Source organism: Pleurodeles waltl, chromosome 7, assembly GCF_031143425.1.
Source record: "Pleurodeles waltl isolate 20211129_DDA chromosome 7, aPleWal1.hap1.20221129, whole genome shotgun sequence".
Classification (NCBI taxonomy): domain Eukaryota; kingdom Metazoa; phylum Chordata; class Amphibia; order Caudata; family Salamandridae; genus Pleurodeles; species Pleurodeles waltl.
This window is the reverse complement of record NC_090446.1, coordinates 108,402,989-108,419,570: the sequence shown is the minus strand read 5'-3', so window position 1 is coordinate 108,419,570 and position 16,582 is coordinate 108,402,989. Positions and strand designations below refer to the sequence as shown.

The 16,582-nt window shown below is 38.6% G+C and overlaps 1 long non-coding RNA gene across 2 annotated transcripts in view; it reads right to left on the bottom strand.

Annotated features, from left to right (window-relative positions):
- Positions 1 to 30: 30 nt before the first annotated feature.
- Positions 31 to 16,582, bottom strand: part of LOC138303782 (uncharacterized) — a 34,306-nt gene continuing 17,754 nt past the window's right edge. The window contains exons 1-3 of one of the 2 annotated variants that reach the window (XR_011205446.1): positions 13,419 to 15,073; positions 13,135 to 13,233; positions 31 to 4,011 (exon numbers count right to left, since the gene is read on the bottom strand). This is a non-coding gene — a long non-coding RNA (uncharacterized lncRNA). Of the gene's footprint in view, positions 4,012 to 10,816; positions 13,234 to 13,418; positions 15,074 to 16,582 lie in introns of those variants that run through there. The other variant, XR_011205447.1, reaches the window with a different exon arrangement.

Here is a 16,582-nt window from a genome sequence, read left to right as displayed (position 1 = left end):
GAAGAATTAAAGCAATTGTAATATATTTCCAGCTGGGAGCATAATGATGGAAAAAGTAGAAATATCTAACTTTACTGACTAAACACCATAAGACAATGTGCATGCTAAATATCATAGTCATAATATCGAGGGAACTAAATATCAAGTGAAAATAATACAAAATATAAATAGACAGTAAAGCTAGCCTAGATTTTCTATTCCCAACCTCACATATATGTGTCTATGCAATACATATATCTTCAAGGTACGTATAAATGAAGTTAGCAATGAGTGATCTTACCTTTCAAAATTGTGTCCTTTGATATTCTCATATGTCTATATTCATCATGTCGATATTGAGTAGAACAATCTGTAAGGTGTAGTTCCTGAATTTTTGATTTATAGTGATATATGCTGCAAAGCCAGTTCAAATTGCTGAGCATCGGGATGTGGAGTAGGAGAAGACTCGAGAAAGAAAGGAGTGGAAGGAGACATGCAAAGAACCACAGCCAAAGGAAGGCAGGAATGGAAGAGGGGTCGGGTTTAATTTGCAGTCCAGCAAATCAATCCAGAACCAGAAAGAGATGAAATAAGTAGAAAAGTCCTTACAATCAAAGGAGGATTCAGAAGCTAGAAGGAGCAAGGTAGAAGAAACCCAGAGAAAGAGAGATCTAAGGCACTGAAAGAGGATCTTGGTAATTTTAGTGTACATTTTCAGGAAAAGGTTGGTTACAAAAGATGTTTTTCACTTTTGTCCTTATGAAAAACCAGAAAAGTTCAGCGTGCGATTTTTATGCCTGTTGTCCAGTGAGGATCTAATTGGAATGTAGGGGTTTGTACCTTGAGAAATATTTCAATATGTGGTTTGGGTGCTAGGTCCAGTATGCTCTGTGGGTAATGCTGAGCAACTTGGAGTATCCTTTTTTAATGTAAGCCTGTAAATGTTGCATGAGTTTGAAGTAATATGTGCCGATCTTTTGAGGCCTTTAGCTAGTCTTGCAGTTCAGCTCTGAACTGGTCAGAGTTGTAGTAGGTCCTTTTTGGGAAGCCCAAATATACAGACTATTGCAATAGTCAAGATGGAACAATACCACTGAACATATGTGGCTTAGTTTTAGATGGAAACTTATTTTTGTCATTTTGCTGAGTGCACTCCTTGTCACTGTGTTCGCTTAGAAGATGTCAGATCACACTATGTTCTCTTCTTTTTACATATTCTTGCTCTCTGGTATTCTGGAAAACATATTTGTTTGCTGGTATAGATGATTTCCTACAGGAGTCAACAAAAGTATCCCTGCACAAAAAACATCATGAAAACTTAAATGTATTTGAACAGTATAGTGAAATGCTTCTCGCCTGATAGTTGATAGTTGTTTTGCTCAAAAACATTATCAAGCTTGACATGACAGTAAAATAGTTAAAAATAAATAAGATAATTTAGAACAGGGACAATTGTACTAACATTGGATGACAATACGTGGCAATAATCTGTTACTCGTTACCGATTGATTCACAATATTTTTTAGAATTACAGAATCAGAAACAAGCACTTTTAATAAGAATTTCACCTGTTATAGTTTTGAGAACTCAAGAGCATTTCAGGAGACACTAAACATTGATTCTGTTCTCCATCACTGCAGAGTTGTTGTAAAAAATGGAAACTGACTGATGCTCACACATACCAAACCACCTGAATAACAACATTTCAAAAGAATACCTACTATTTGTGAAGACATCGTAGGCATTATGAAAGGTGATAAATAAACCCCATTATTTTGAATCCCTATAAATACAATGACAGAAAATTGGGTTTTCACACAAACATGCGCGTGTTTGTATGTGACAGCTAATGCTAAGAATATGCAAGTGAGGGTAAAACAGTACGTTTGCTGTGTACTTTGAGAATTATCCTAGCTAAAGATGTATGCGTCACAAACTAAACAATTCAATGTTATCATTTGAGCAATACGTAGTTGAATAATACGATACCGTGCCCTTTGCTATATTTTGGTTTTATAAAGGCTCTTTCTGCAAAATATATGATGCTTGAGAACCACTTCACAACATTTTGCAAATAGGTTTAATGTTAGATAATTATTCTTGTGTTTGGATACTCATTTTTTATATTATCCTTGCCTCAGTGAAGCCTAGTCTTTGTCTTCTGACAATAAACAAATGTAAAAACTGAAATCACTTAAATCAAAAGCATGCGTTGGAGTTGAGACATGGCCCAAAGGCTTCTTTCTTTTGTGTTTGTGATTTTCAAAAATGTGTATTTACTTATTTTGTATTCCTGGTTTGGCTATTTTTGGAAATACATTTTGCACCAGTTGACGGACACCTTTCTTTGAAAGTTGTGCTCAATAACTCTTGAATCACTGCAATGTCCAAAATGAGATTTCTTTGAATCTTTACAAGGATGGAACAGTTATTCTCATTGGACTGGCTGAGTAGTAGAGATTCATTATGCATTTTTCATTTAGAATAAGCATGGGTGAGATAATATTATTAAACATGCTTACCTATTTACCAATGGGTGAAATGGGTGAAACATTCCAATCCTTTTTCATACTGTTAAATACAAACACAAAATATTTGGGTCCATGTGATACGTTTCATTTTGAGACTTAATCCCTTACTGTCCAACAGTGCTGCAAATTGAGAACTGCCAGAATATAAGCTGGTTACCTTAAAAGGCTACACAGGGGCTCAAGCACAAAAGCCAAATGTTAATTGCCTCTCTTCCAGTCTCTTGAGAACCCCAGCTATTCTATGGTTTCTTTCTGCACTGCACAAAGACTCTGACCCTGGTGCTAGACACAGTACTTGTGTCACAGGTGTGAATGAATCTTTATGCAACATCTGCTCAATTGTCTTTACTATTTTCCCTTCCTAACTACTTCTTTACTCTCATGTTATTTGTAAGTGATTGTTATTCATGTATCCAAATAAGTTATCAAATACTTTTAAAAAAATACCTACAGTAACCATATCAGATAACACTTAGTATGTTATATGAGTTGTTCCACTGTTGTGCCAGAACTATTCTTCATGTTTAACTATTGACAAATGTCATGAATGAGCCTCAGCACATACTGCAAAACTGTTTGTGAAGGGAGCAAGGACACCATGCAAAAAGAAACATTTGTGGTATTTGTTCTTTATTTTCAATTTTATTGCATTCCTAAGTTTTCCTGAAGAAGGTTGACATTAACATTTAACAACCAAAAGATTGTTGACATGCTTATGTTATTACTTGTAGGCACTTTAAATCTATGGAAAAACAAGATAGCTCGGTTAGAGGTTTGACACTGGACATTGTGTGTGTGTACCAAATGCTATGTCTCTTTAATCTGTATTAATTATCTGTGTGATTGTGTTCATATTTTTTACAGTAACACAATAAATAGGATACTGACATTTCAATCACACACAAACCAATTGTTCTGCTTTTAATTTTTTTAAGATTCAGATAATAACATTATTTTTATATTCTTAATAAACAAATAAACCCATGGTTCAATTGCCTTCAGAATTTACCTTTAATATTACTTCATCAGCACAACAAATTCTACCACACAACACAACACCTTCCATCTGATAGGCTTGGGTTAGTCTCAACCAGTATAGTTTTTTTCACTAATCATTTTGTTCACTTTCTATGTGTTTTTTCTTTCACATGAAATCACAATCACTTTCAAAAAGTGTTTGAGGCCACAAGGCTTACATGTCATGTTCTTTTAACCCCTTGATAAAGCATAGATAGATAGAGGCCAGTGGACATTTTTTATGAATTGATTTCTTGTTTTCTTGTTTTCCCAATGCATTCCTCCACCAGGGATGTTGACTCCTGTGCTTTCTGTGAAGAAGGGATGATTCAAGGTGGTGCCTTCAATATGATGTGTATCATTAGGAGATGGCACAGGACAACCCGGCCGTCTGTGCACTGGCTTGCACTTACAGGATACTCATTGTACACACAGAGACACGGTCCTACAAGAACATATCCTATAAAGCAGTTTTGAGAAAGGGCTGGAGGGAAATGAAAGTGTTCATTAAAGTCAATAAGTGTTTTTGTTTCTATGTAACACTTAACCATTACTTACCAATTGCAGTTGTTATATACTTTACGGAATAGTTACAGCGCATTGCAGACATCCTACCACTATCTGCTGGCTACTATAAAATATTTACGGCTTCCTTTCAAAATCTCACCACAACCTCATAGCACATTTTACATTGTTTTTACAGCCACCTTCAGTTCCTGGGTTACATCATTGTTAAATAATATATTATAATCTATGATATTTTTATTACTCCAAATACTAATTGGCCTCTCCTGCATAATGAGACCAGACTTTATTTAATGCAGCCCTTGGATTCGTTTGTACAAGTGGGTGTCTTGTCTTTTCATAGGAAATCCCTTGATGTTTATCTTAGAACATGCACTTTGTATCATTTTGACATCAGCTGCACATGAAGAATCTATGGCTGACCCAGCTTTGACACTATAACTCTGGAAGGGGTAAGATGTAGCTGTTGCCTGAAAATGCCCTAATTATGGATGAATGCATTAAAGTCTTAATCACAAACTCTGGCAAAATTCAAAAAATAGTTTTAGTGTTTTCCTTACTGAAACCTTAAATCATGTGTAAAATTTCAAATTCATTCAAGATGTTTGTATCACATACACAGAGAGAGAATAATTTATTGATCAATGTATTCATATTATTTATATGGATATAAAGGTAGTAAACACCTTTTAGGACTGGTAAGATATTGGCAAGTGGCATACAAATAATAGTGTAAGCATACAGGAGGAATACCCAGGGCGGCGGGAAGGTGTAGGAAGTCCTAATGTTGTTTACACATACTGGAGTCATTTGTGTATTGCAAAGATGTGAAATATTGCTTAAAATATTAGTTTTAAGGATTAGTGTAAAGACAGAAGGGTTAAAGCTGACCTGATTTAGGGTGTAGTGGAAAGATTCAGATATGTGGCTTCATATTGAAGAATGCTTGACCTAGTGTGTTTGACTTGTTCAGTGTCAAGACATCTGAATGTAGTACAGCCTCGCTTCTGACAGAGAGGTTCCACCAGTGATTTTGGATTCCTTTTTCAAGGGGCCGTTTGCAGCCAATATGCATACATCTGAAAGAGCCACTTGATTTTAAAAGATATGTTTGTATTCAGGAAAGGCAAAACAGTAAGATGAGAAGTAGTTTAAGGAAGTGTGTCATGTGTTCTCTTTTTTATGCTTCAAAGTTAAGAGAGATAGTAGAGTGGATATTGGATCAGAGAGGTTACATGGTTGTGTTAGGCAGCCCAGTAGGGAGGGTCTTACTGCCACGTATATTCATAAAACAAGGGATTTGTTTTCTGCACAAAGGTTTGTAGGATTTTACATTTTGGGTCATGTGAAGTTAAAAGAAACCAAATGTTAATGGAAATGAGACTTGAACCTATCTGGACTCATGCACAGTAAGTGATGAGTGTATTTCTGGCACTCAGAATATCAGGGAGTCTTCAGAGCGGGCTTATTGTGGTGAGCGGGCTTATTGGGGTGAAAGAGATGAAATTCAGGTTTTGTTGGGGTTTGGTTTTAGGAAATATAAAGTTCTCAACATTTTGATTAAGACAGAAGTGGATCATGAATATCTCCAAAAAAGAGAGCCTTGGTAAAGTTATGCTTTAACTGCATGTTGGGGTGTAGACATGACCTTCCCTGTTGCCAGCACTAAGAAGCGATTCAGCTTATGGTGGAGAGATAGACACTTGTAACAGATCAAAAGAAAAGAGCTGGGAGATTTAGCTAATGGTCCCAATTTGGGACCTTATAATTAAGATGGAAGAGAACCATCAGTCAGCGTTTAAGGTAGAAAGAAGTGTCGCATTGTCAACTACATACAATATGCATGAGAGATCTTGAAGAACCAGATAGTTTGATTCAACATCCTTCATGTTATTTTGTGTCATCCAACACAACAGAAAGTTTGCCATCTTCATCCTACATCTCCAACTGGTTGATTAGAAGAAAGGAGTTTGTTGGTATTTGTGCATTCTTGAGGTTTTATGCCCATTACATTTTTGAGCAATCTGTTGAAGAAGAGTTTTTAGTTTGAGGCTTGGGAGAGAAAAATTAGTGGATTAAATCAACATTATTCAGGGTAGAAGTAGCTATTTACACAATTTATGATCATGAAACCAAATTCATGGAAGCAGGGATAGCATGGATAGGTATGATTTTTTTTTCAAAAAGGCGATGAAAATATTAGTTGGAGCTTTTGAAACATTTTCAGAAAAATGAGTTGTTTGATGTGAATTAAGTGCAATGAGGATGACTTTTGAACACTGCCTGTTAAACCTAAATAATCTTCTAGGGTGATTAAGATGCACATTGGTCTCTTCTGAAATATATTAGCATTGGTGCCAGGAAAGACACCCTTGTGGGCACTGCTTATTTTTTGGCATGATATGATTGTCTGGTGTTTTAAGACCATGTCTTTCGTACTGCTGAATTTGTTGTTTTAGCATTACGATCCTATGCGTACGGTTGGATGTGATTTGTAGGATTCGTGAATTATGATTTGGTGGGGGGTATATGTCATCCATGAATTGAATTGTTTTCTTGTAAACTATTCTATGGGTGACTAAACATTGGATAGAGGAATAAAGTGTTGTCCTCGATGTTGTAGTTTGAAATTTAATTGAACTTGAACATACAGTGAGTAATGATTGGGTGTTCCTATTCTTGCTGTGCAAGGAGAGTGTTATTGATTCATAAACAGACAGCTCGGTGGGCAGCAAACCAGTGTATAAAGGGTAAGATACGCGATGTGAATGTGAAAGAAAGTATTGAGGTAAAGCAAATTTTCTTTAGAGTGTGGACAGATGAAGTCGCATTAATATAAATCAAAGGTAAGCATGCTTCTTTACACCGGTTGCCATGGTTTCTGAGGTATGGTTCAAAGGCATGTGGAAAGCATATGCATAAGTGATCACACTGTGGTGCAGATGTGTTGAAGTGGCCGTGGGCGTATTGTTAAAGTCAACCAGTCAGTGTAGGGCCTTTACATCATCTACCTTTCAAATTGTTCGGGACTTAGTGAATTGTCAGCATCAGTGTTGAGCATTTCATCCCTGGTAGACGATACGGGGCCTAATATGCAAACATATGAGGGAAGGATCGCTACTGTATTCGTTGTCCATGCCAACCAATAAATGAACACAGGAATGGAGATCATGTTTTTAAAGAAAAAGAAATAGGAAAGAAAATGAGTGCAAATAATGTCAATTTAGAGCTCATTATATTAGAAACTATACCACACCACATTACTAATGGGAAACAAAATTCTCAATCATTTTAAAATGCATAAAAAATACATACATTGATAAGATCGAGTTACTGTGTTTAGTGCCTGCTAACGGTATCATGCCTCAGTGTCATAGTATCGGTCAAATGTGAAAAAACTGGGAGAAGAGTTCAACATCTGGTGCTTTGACAACAGATATTTTTGACAACCAATAGTCCAAATAAGAACTCACTATATATATATATATATATATATATATATATATATATATATATATATATATGTCGTCCTATGGTTGATACAAATAATGCAAGTGTTGGGGCGTGGAAAAGCGGAAAGCCCAATTTATAGGCACAAAGACACAGCTCAGTGTGTGCCCTGCCCTAAATATTTGTGTGGCCTTGTGGGATTTTTTTCCATTGGTTTTGCACACGGGGGCTCACAAACCACAAATTGATGCAAATCGCCGAGCCATGCTCCTTCTCTTACCTGCTGATACTTTTTTTTGTATCTTGTTCCAAATGGTTAATAGATGGCAAATTATTTGTAGGACAGTTTTATGAAAATATCGTTCTTTATCGAATTCCAGCTGTTTCCTTTTACTTTCAATGGATGGCATTTACAAAGCACAGAGCTGGGTCCAACCGGAAGCCGAAGTATGAACCAGATGTACACTATGACAGTCAATCAATCAATCAGTTTTTGTAGAGCACAGCTACTCACCCATGAGGGTCTCAACGCGCTGGTGGGAAGGGGGCCAGGGATGCTTGTTTTGATGTTTTACGCTTTCGTGCCTTCTGAATTTCCACCCTTGCGATAGATGGGATGTGGCTTGTGTGGCTGTCTCTAGACATGCGCATTTGTTTCTTCTGCAAGGTGTAGTCCGACATTTTGAGAAAATGATTTTATAATGAGGAGCAGGATATGAAATTGATGCAAGATGTCAGTGGGATCTGTTTTAGTGTGAAAATGATTTTGACAAATTGTGTTGTGTGCAGCATAGCAGCACCCGGCAGGATGGCTCTTAGTGGGGCCACTCGAGTGGAGGCCTGACCACAGCAAACAGCCACCATCACAGCAAACCGCCACCATTTAAGCATGATAGCGGTCCAGACAGAGATAATTTTTGATGGACATACCAGAATATGTGGAACACAAGAGATTTGCCAAATAAATGTATGTGAAAAACAAGGGATTTGACACATCAGAGAAATTGTGAAAATCAAAGGATCACCCACATAGGTGAAGCAGGGCAAAAACGATTACAGATCATGTCTGATACACCAGTTTGTATCTACATTTTCCTGGAGTCATCAATTTTGAGTAAGAACTTGATTTGGTCAGTATAGGTTTTCGGTAAATGGTGCACATCTAGTTTGGGTGGTGTTGATACAAGCTCAAAGGTGGTTGGCTTTGTTGGCTGGTGACACGTTGAGGTGAGTCACTGATGTACTGATAAAGGGAGATGTGTTGTTGAACACTTGACGCCTCCATGGTCCCATGTGTAGGATGGACTGGAAAGAAGATGAGCTTGGATATTCCATAAAGACTGATTGTTGACTATCACACATAAAGGTGTTAAGCTAAATCTGGACAGTGGCCGTGAAGCCGTGTGCGGATAAGGTTTCCAAGAGGGATTGCTAGTCAACTGAGTCAATCCAGAAGTCTAGAATCAACAGTAGGTAGGGATGGACAAAGTAGCATTCTGTAAGGCATAGTCACCGTCTGCCAGCACCGCACCATGGAATGAGGCAAGTGGTGGAAGTCATGCTCCTGGAGTTGGATGGAAGAATTGGAAATTCATTGCATATTTAGGCGTCCCCAATGATAACAACGAGTGTGAGTGCAAGGCTCGGATTTGATGATGATAATATTGTTGTCACGTTGGTATGTGGTAGAATGTATGCTGTCTGCAACTCCTTGGGATGTGCTTTGATTTTTGACGTCTGCCTAGAAAATGCTTCAAGAGACAAACTTACTTTGCTGTGTTGATGTTCAGTTTGTAAGCCTTAGGTTGCTTTAATTTGGAAGTGTGTTATTTGGTTTTGTGATTGTTTTTGGCTGTTAAACACCAGTCTTCTTAATCAAAAAGAGGAAAATGGAGAATACGTATTTTCACTGACATTTTCAGGTGAAAAATGAACTACGGGTGTCACTAGATACCTGAGATACAATTATAGATCCACAATAGATATACGAGCTATTTTATTATTGCTTTATTTTACAATGTGTTTTATTGGCATTTCTAGTTGGTTGAAAATCTTTTTTTATTGCCAATTGCATCATCAGCCAGGTGACGTCATGCTGATACATTATGACTTTTCACATAATTGCACCATGTGTGCTAAAATAATTTAATAACGTGAGAAATCGTTGTAGTCTACATTTCAGGCCATATTTTAGATCGTGTGTGAAATATTCGATTTTTCACTCGCTGACCTTTGAGCAACAAGGGCATCGGGATATGGAAACGAATCCCCATAGAATGCTATGTTTGCTATGTTCGTTCCCAGTACTTGAATTTTAAAAAGTATCCATATATGTTTTGCCTTGATATACCGAAATCAGGCCGAGTTGTGTAATAACCACGGTCTTTCAAAATATGTTCCCGAGTGCGGGTTGAAGTCAGAGCATGGGATGGGCGTGTGTTTGTTTGTGAATGTCTATGTGTTAGTGAGTAGTAGTGTGCGTGTAAGCGTGCATATAATTCTCCTTGGGATGACTTAGTCCGTGCAAAACCACTGTATAAATGGTGTACACGTCTGCTCTTGTGTATACATGTGTGTATAAACATGTCTGTATGTGTTTGTGAACATGTGCCTGTAGGCATGTGTGCACATGGACGTGTGTGTGTGTGCAGATGCATGCAAATGTGTACATGTCATCCCTACTTATGCCCCACACCATACTAATAAAAGCATGGCTGTAGAACCTCATGCCCATTCCAGGATATGTGGCACGTCCTCTGATTGGCCTGGAGCGTGACACCTCTAGGGACAGTGTCTGCAGTACCAGTGACATCACGCCCTTATTCGGTCTACTGTGTCAGCATTACCGCTCCATGGCATGGCAGGGCCAAAACGCACGTGACCCGTTAGGATCTTTCGCCCTCTGTCTTAGGAACTCAGAAAAACACAGCGATCAAATCATTTCGAATATCGATGCGTTGCAATATTTTGCAGTAGAGTGAAAGCAGACTTTCAGCTCCTCTTCTCTCTAAGCCTTTGTCTCTCTACTATGTGAGTTTAATCGTTTTTAAAAAATATATATGTACATACAAATAACATGTATGCCATATTGTGAGAATTGTCTCCAAATCAATGATGTGGTATTGATAATTGGTGATTAAATTAATACGTCTGAGCAGCGTCATCAGCCCTTGTGGGACACGGCTACTTCAATGAAAATAAATAAATAAACAAATCATATATATATATATATATATATATATATATATATATATATCTTCCACCCTCCCCCCACACACCCACCCTCTGGACTCCCTCCCCACCCTCTCTGTGCATCTCTCACTTTCATATACATACTGAAGTCTGCATGCCCTTATCCAGATTCTGTTATCACTCTGTTAAGTCAGAGCTGTGTGAAATCACAATATCATGTTCGCCAGGGCCCTGTCAAAACATACTGTGCAGTGCTTAATTTGTACATAAAAAGGTGCCGGTGCCCAAAGCTCTTCTCTGGAACACGCAGCTGCTGCAATTAAATGTGTGAGCACAGAATACTGAGACAGCGGAACCCTAAGTAATCTTGGGCCTCTGTAATCCATTTACAGCCACTCCCTGTCCCTTCAGCTCACTCTTGCAGCTTTCTGCTTTCTCCCTTTCTGACGCTTTTCTGTCCTTCTCTTCCTCTTCTTTCCCATATGTGTATTTTACTCGCAGTAAATGACTAATACAGAAAAATAAGTGCCGGCCCCCCAAAATTGTGCCCCCCCCCACAGCAACTATCGGCTCAAATTAAGCACTGATACTGTCTGAAGTTCAAAGGGCATGCCTATAATAAAATCTTAAAAAGGCAAAATGGTGTCAAAATAAATTCATTGTAAGTAAAAGCATTACTACCCAAATTCAAACATGGGGCGCTATTGAAATACCCTTGAACAGTGATATTTTAGGTCTACGATTGGACCATATAGAATTCTCACTTTATGAAATAAGTGGTGAGAGGGTTACTCAGTAGGCTGTGCATGTAGTTAATATTTTTTCATGTAGATATATTTGTTAGCATGTGTGCTTATAGTGGTTAGTAAATCCTCGCTACACAAAATAATGTTATTTTCATGCCCCACTATAGGACCTGTTCGAACACGGTCACTGTATGAAATATTATCATTATCCACTGTCCCCGGCTCACTAATATAGTTTTATAAAACAACAATAGTGCAAAAAGTGTCCACCTTACGGCCCTATTGTAACAAAAGTGCTACCCACAACACAGCGTAGGTCACCTGTATAATATTATCTTTTTAAAAAGCAGCAATGCTATGCATTCTCAAAGGGAGAACTGCATTATGATGCCCCCCCCTTCGTATGAAATGTGTCACATTCCAGTATTGTGACACATTATATTAACATCCCAGTCTAAACAATTGCCCCTCAAACTCCTACATAGGACCCATTAGATCATCCTGAATGCATTAAATAATAGTGTTATCCTCACTCCTCTGGTTAATCCCATTATAATATCCTCTCCTTGTGAAACAATATTGTTAGCCATATTACAGCATAGGATACCATTTAATATCCTGACTACATCAGACAATGTTTCCATCCTCATTCCACAGTTTCGCACTATTGTAATATCCTCACTAAATAAAATAATGTGCCCTCACCTCTGTATGGAATCAAGGTGTTATCATGCCTCTGCTGCGCCATTAAAGTACATGCACTGTTCAAATATTAGACATATCCTCATCCTTTAATGTTCTATATCTGCCCCTCGTGCAGTATCTCCCTGTCTGTTCTGGAAGGGTCAAAGCCTGCTACCGAAACTTTTCATCTGCTCTTATTGAACCAGAAAATGAGTAAATATTTCACATACAGATGGATTAAGTCTCTTAGTTTAAGACCTTCAATTTCTGTTTACAGTTTACTCATCGACACCCAAATTAACAAAATAAATACAACTACGAGATCAAATAGTAAAATATGCAAGGGTGCATATGACGTCATACCTTTGATAAGTGGGACACTAATTCAAAAGGCCCTGGGCTATTAATAAACATGAAAGTAACAAGTCGCGAATAATAAATGGCGCTTCAAAGCAGTCATCACTTGTGATTGGCGTTACCAAAGTGATCATGGAGGGTCGCCATCTGGAAAATTACTGGTACATCTCAGTCTACTAGTACACTTTTAAAGATACATTCTTCCTATCAATAAAGCACATGAAAATACAAATGGTTACTTTAATCGTAATAGATCAACACAAAATAATCATTAGTTGGGCATATTTTAAACCTAAACACACACACTCGTGCAAACACTCAAGAGCGCGCCCGCGCACGCGCACACATGCCTCTTTTCCTAAGGATGTTTGAGGTGATGTATCCAAACCACAGACACCTACAATAGTCATTATCCTAGCAGCAGACGCCATTTTTTCTTACTTTTTCAGATGGCGTTTTTGTAATTTCTTGGTCGAGTTTTCGACCACGATTGACTGTACAATAAGGCCGTCGTGGTTTGTCGGTCTGTCCGGCCGCATGTAAACTGCAGGTGTCTAAAAGGCCCTCTGCTGCGTTCTGCCCGTTACCTTCAGTGGTGTCTACACAGAGTCCATATACCGTACATTACACATCCATTATCCCCGCATACTAACCGATGCAGGAAAGAAACGCCGAATCACAAAATGGGTCTGAAGCGCCGGTAGAAAAACAGAAGCAACGTCGGCAAAATCGGCCTCATTGGTGCGTTGGCCCTGCGTGCGTTAACAAATAAGAAAATAAGACATTTCAGGATCTCAGTATATATATTTGTGTGTATATATATATATATATATATATATATATATATATATATATATATATATATATATATATATGTGTATTTTTTTTAAGAAAACACAATGCTCTGCAGAAAGCCGGCTTCTTCTGCTAAATATACCTTTCTTCCTTTCTTTGATGCCGCAGGCCACTCCCACCAACTTGTTCAACTTGTTGCTCCTGTAGGGACATAGGACAATTTCTATGTGTGTTTCGTCGCCATTTTGTCTTCCTGTTCCTGATGAAGCGATGAGAAACCATTTGCCTTTACCGTTTTTATGATATGAAAGTAATATTAAAAATAAACTGTTTGGGGATTTTTGTTAATTTAATTTTCTTTTGTGTTTTGAAAAAAAGAAAACATATTCCAGAGACCTAAATATTACCTAATAGTAGTGACTGCATTGCCAGGTTTCTAGATTTCCAAAGATGAAATGGCTCTGGTTGCCATAAAAAAAATATTGTTGGAAAACAAAAAATCAGTACAAAATTCACAACTGCATGGTAGATAATTGTTTATCATTCAAATGTATATTCTATAGATAGTATGAAGTGTGGTTTATTTTCTAACCCAACCTTCTGCTGCTTGTTCAGTGGCAAAGATGACCTTCAACAAATTGTCTCTAATGCAGCAGACAATTTAAATATGGCTGCGGGTATTGATGCAGCACTGATCGGGCCCTCAATTCCTTTGTGGTCCATGGAAGCGATCAGTATTTTCAAGTCTATAAGCGCTCCGCTTTGATCCTGGTGTACTCTTCCAAGGCTATATCTTGGCGAGTGGAAGTCGGCCATTTTGGATGGAAATAAAGCTTTTTCATTTGTTTGACATGCATCATAATATGTTTCATATAAAACAACTGTATTCAGGGGGACTTCTCAGAGGTCGTTACATGATGTTCAGCTGTTATCACCCTATTGATACAGCCTTGCTTGTGAAAAGGGATGTGACCCTGAGAATTAACGCTGAAGCAGCTGGCAAGCTACCCAATTTTGCTGTTTCATCAGCCAGCACTGGCGCGGCAGGAGAACAGCCATCAAAATGGAAATCTGTGAACACAGGTTGCATCGCATAGGACAAACATTGCATGGTTATCATTTGGAAATGTCAAAATCAAAATGGCGGATAAGCACGGATGAAAAAAAATGACAAATTACATGCAGACTCGGCGTTAAGAAAGCTTAAAGCAGTTATGAAATAATCAGACTAAATTCTTGTAAGAGGTTGATGAGCGTGGATCTGTTACCCATCTGGTCAAAGCCTACTCGATATATCTCTATAGAACGTGCAAAAAAGCCCACCACCTAAATAGATACTTTATGGGCAAAGTTTCAACTATCAGGTGAAGAATGTCTTTATATTTTTGTTAAGCCCAAAATACCTAAAACACAGACAAGTACACAAACCCACACCCTTTTACTATTCTTGACAATATTTCATAAGGGGGAGAATATCTAGTCAACATCCCCCATCCCTCCTCCCCCCCTATGCTTCCGATAGTGATTCTGAGTGCAATCATGATTGAGGCACCCTATGCCCTCCCCCCACACACGCGCACTTTAATTTAAAGACCCAGCTGCCCAGGAAGACGTTGGGCCATTGTCTGTCCTGTTGGTATGAATAAAGGGGTGCAGGGGCGTTCTATAGACCTGCTTGGCGGCTGTTGTTGGACGTCATTAAACGCTCTCTGTCTTCCCCGGTTCCTTTCAGATGAAGCTGTGAGGTTCCTCTCTTGGCATTCACCGCGTGCCTTAATTGTATGGATATTAAATCAAGGTCCGCTGTGAACACGCAGAGAGGGGCTCGGTGCCCCCCCTGAAAGTGGGAGGGAATGGGTGGAGAGACCAGCAGCCGGTGAAGCTGCACCAGCAGGGAAGAGTTTGTCCAATGTGAGTGGGATTGCTTAAAATAATGAGTTCATCCTATGGCCTAAAAACTATAGAGAGCATCTCTTCCATGACCTAACAGAATACTCAATGTTGTCTACACCAGCCCACCATTCAAATCTTCTAATACCAGCCTTCCAAGTTGAGCACCAAGTAGACATCAATCACCAACCTACATGGTTATCTAACATTGTCTAGCCAAATCCCCTATCAAGCAGCAACAAAAGTATGGATGATGAATTTACAACACCCCTCAAACAATATGGTCGCGTCAAGGTTTCTTCCCAAATCCCTGATCCACAATTGCTAATAACAGATTTTCATTAAGGAAACCAAAATGATGTCATATAACATGAAAAAGTTTATGCAAGATTCTTTACTATAAAGTACCTTTCATACAGCCAAAACAGACATCCAGGTAGCAATCTGAACCTGAGTCACTCATTAGCAACTTTGTTACTTTAAAAACAGTATACATAAACCTACTGCATACAACACATAATAAATCAATATTCAGCAGACAACACCACATCCCATTTACTCCCCAGCCAACATCCTAACCCTTCACTGGAAAGCAAAAACGCCATCAGTCACTATGAAAGCCATCCTCCAAGCCAGTACACCAAAGCCCTGTCCCTCTCTATTTAACAGTAGCCCACGTAAAAGCATATTCAGTAAAATAAATAATCTCTCAGGTGTTATCATCCCCAATTCAATAGCCCTCATTTTATCAATGTCAGAAGCTTGAAAGGAGAACAGCATCCACCAGGATTCAAACCTGTGACCATCAAATTCCATACCGGTATCTAATGAGGATTCTATGTTATCTGCTTCACAAGACATTAAAAAATGTCCTATAACCAAAACCTCTAAAGCAATGCTCAAATTAACTTTCCACCCAGCCCCCCAATTGTATAACACCCACCAATCAATATAACTACAAACAAAAATTCCTAACAAACACAACCCATCACTGCTAAGTATTCATTTTCTACATAACTGTGCAACTACCTCAGGTGCCCACCATTCACCTCCCAAAATGTAGGTCCCACGAGCAAGTCTTCCACCCAACGCCCTAAATCCATTGTAAAATCCAAACACCATTGCAAGGAAACATCTAACCTCCCCTTATCCAAAATCGGTTAACACAGAACTAATCCCTCCCCTAAATCCCTGCTATAAGATCCACAGAAACACATCCTCCCCAGTGTCCTGTAACAAACCCCAGCCAACTTCCACTGATGGTCCTTTATACTGAAGATACACAGAGACCGACCAGTGCACTCCATCGGCAAACTCTTACACACCAAAAAGAACACCTCTAGCCAGCTTTCTCCATTCATAATCATACTCCCCAAAACCGCTGGACCTCAACTGTGTACCAAGTAAACGTGACCT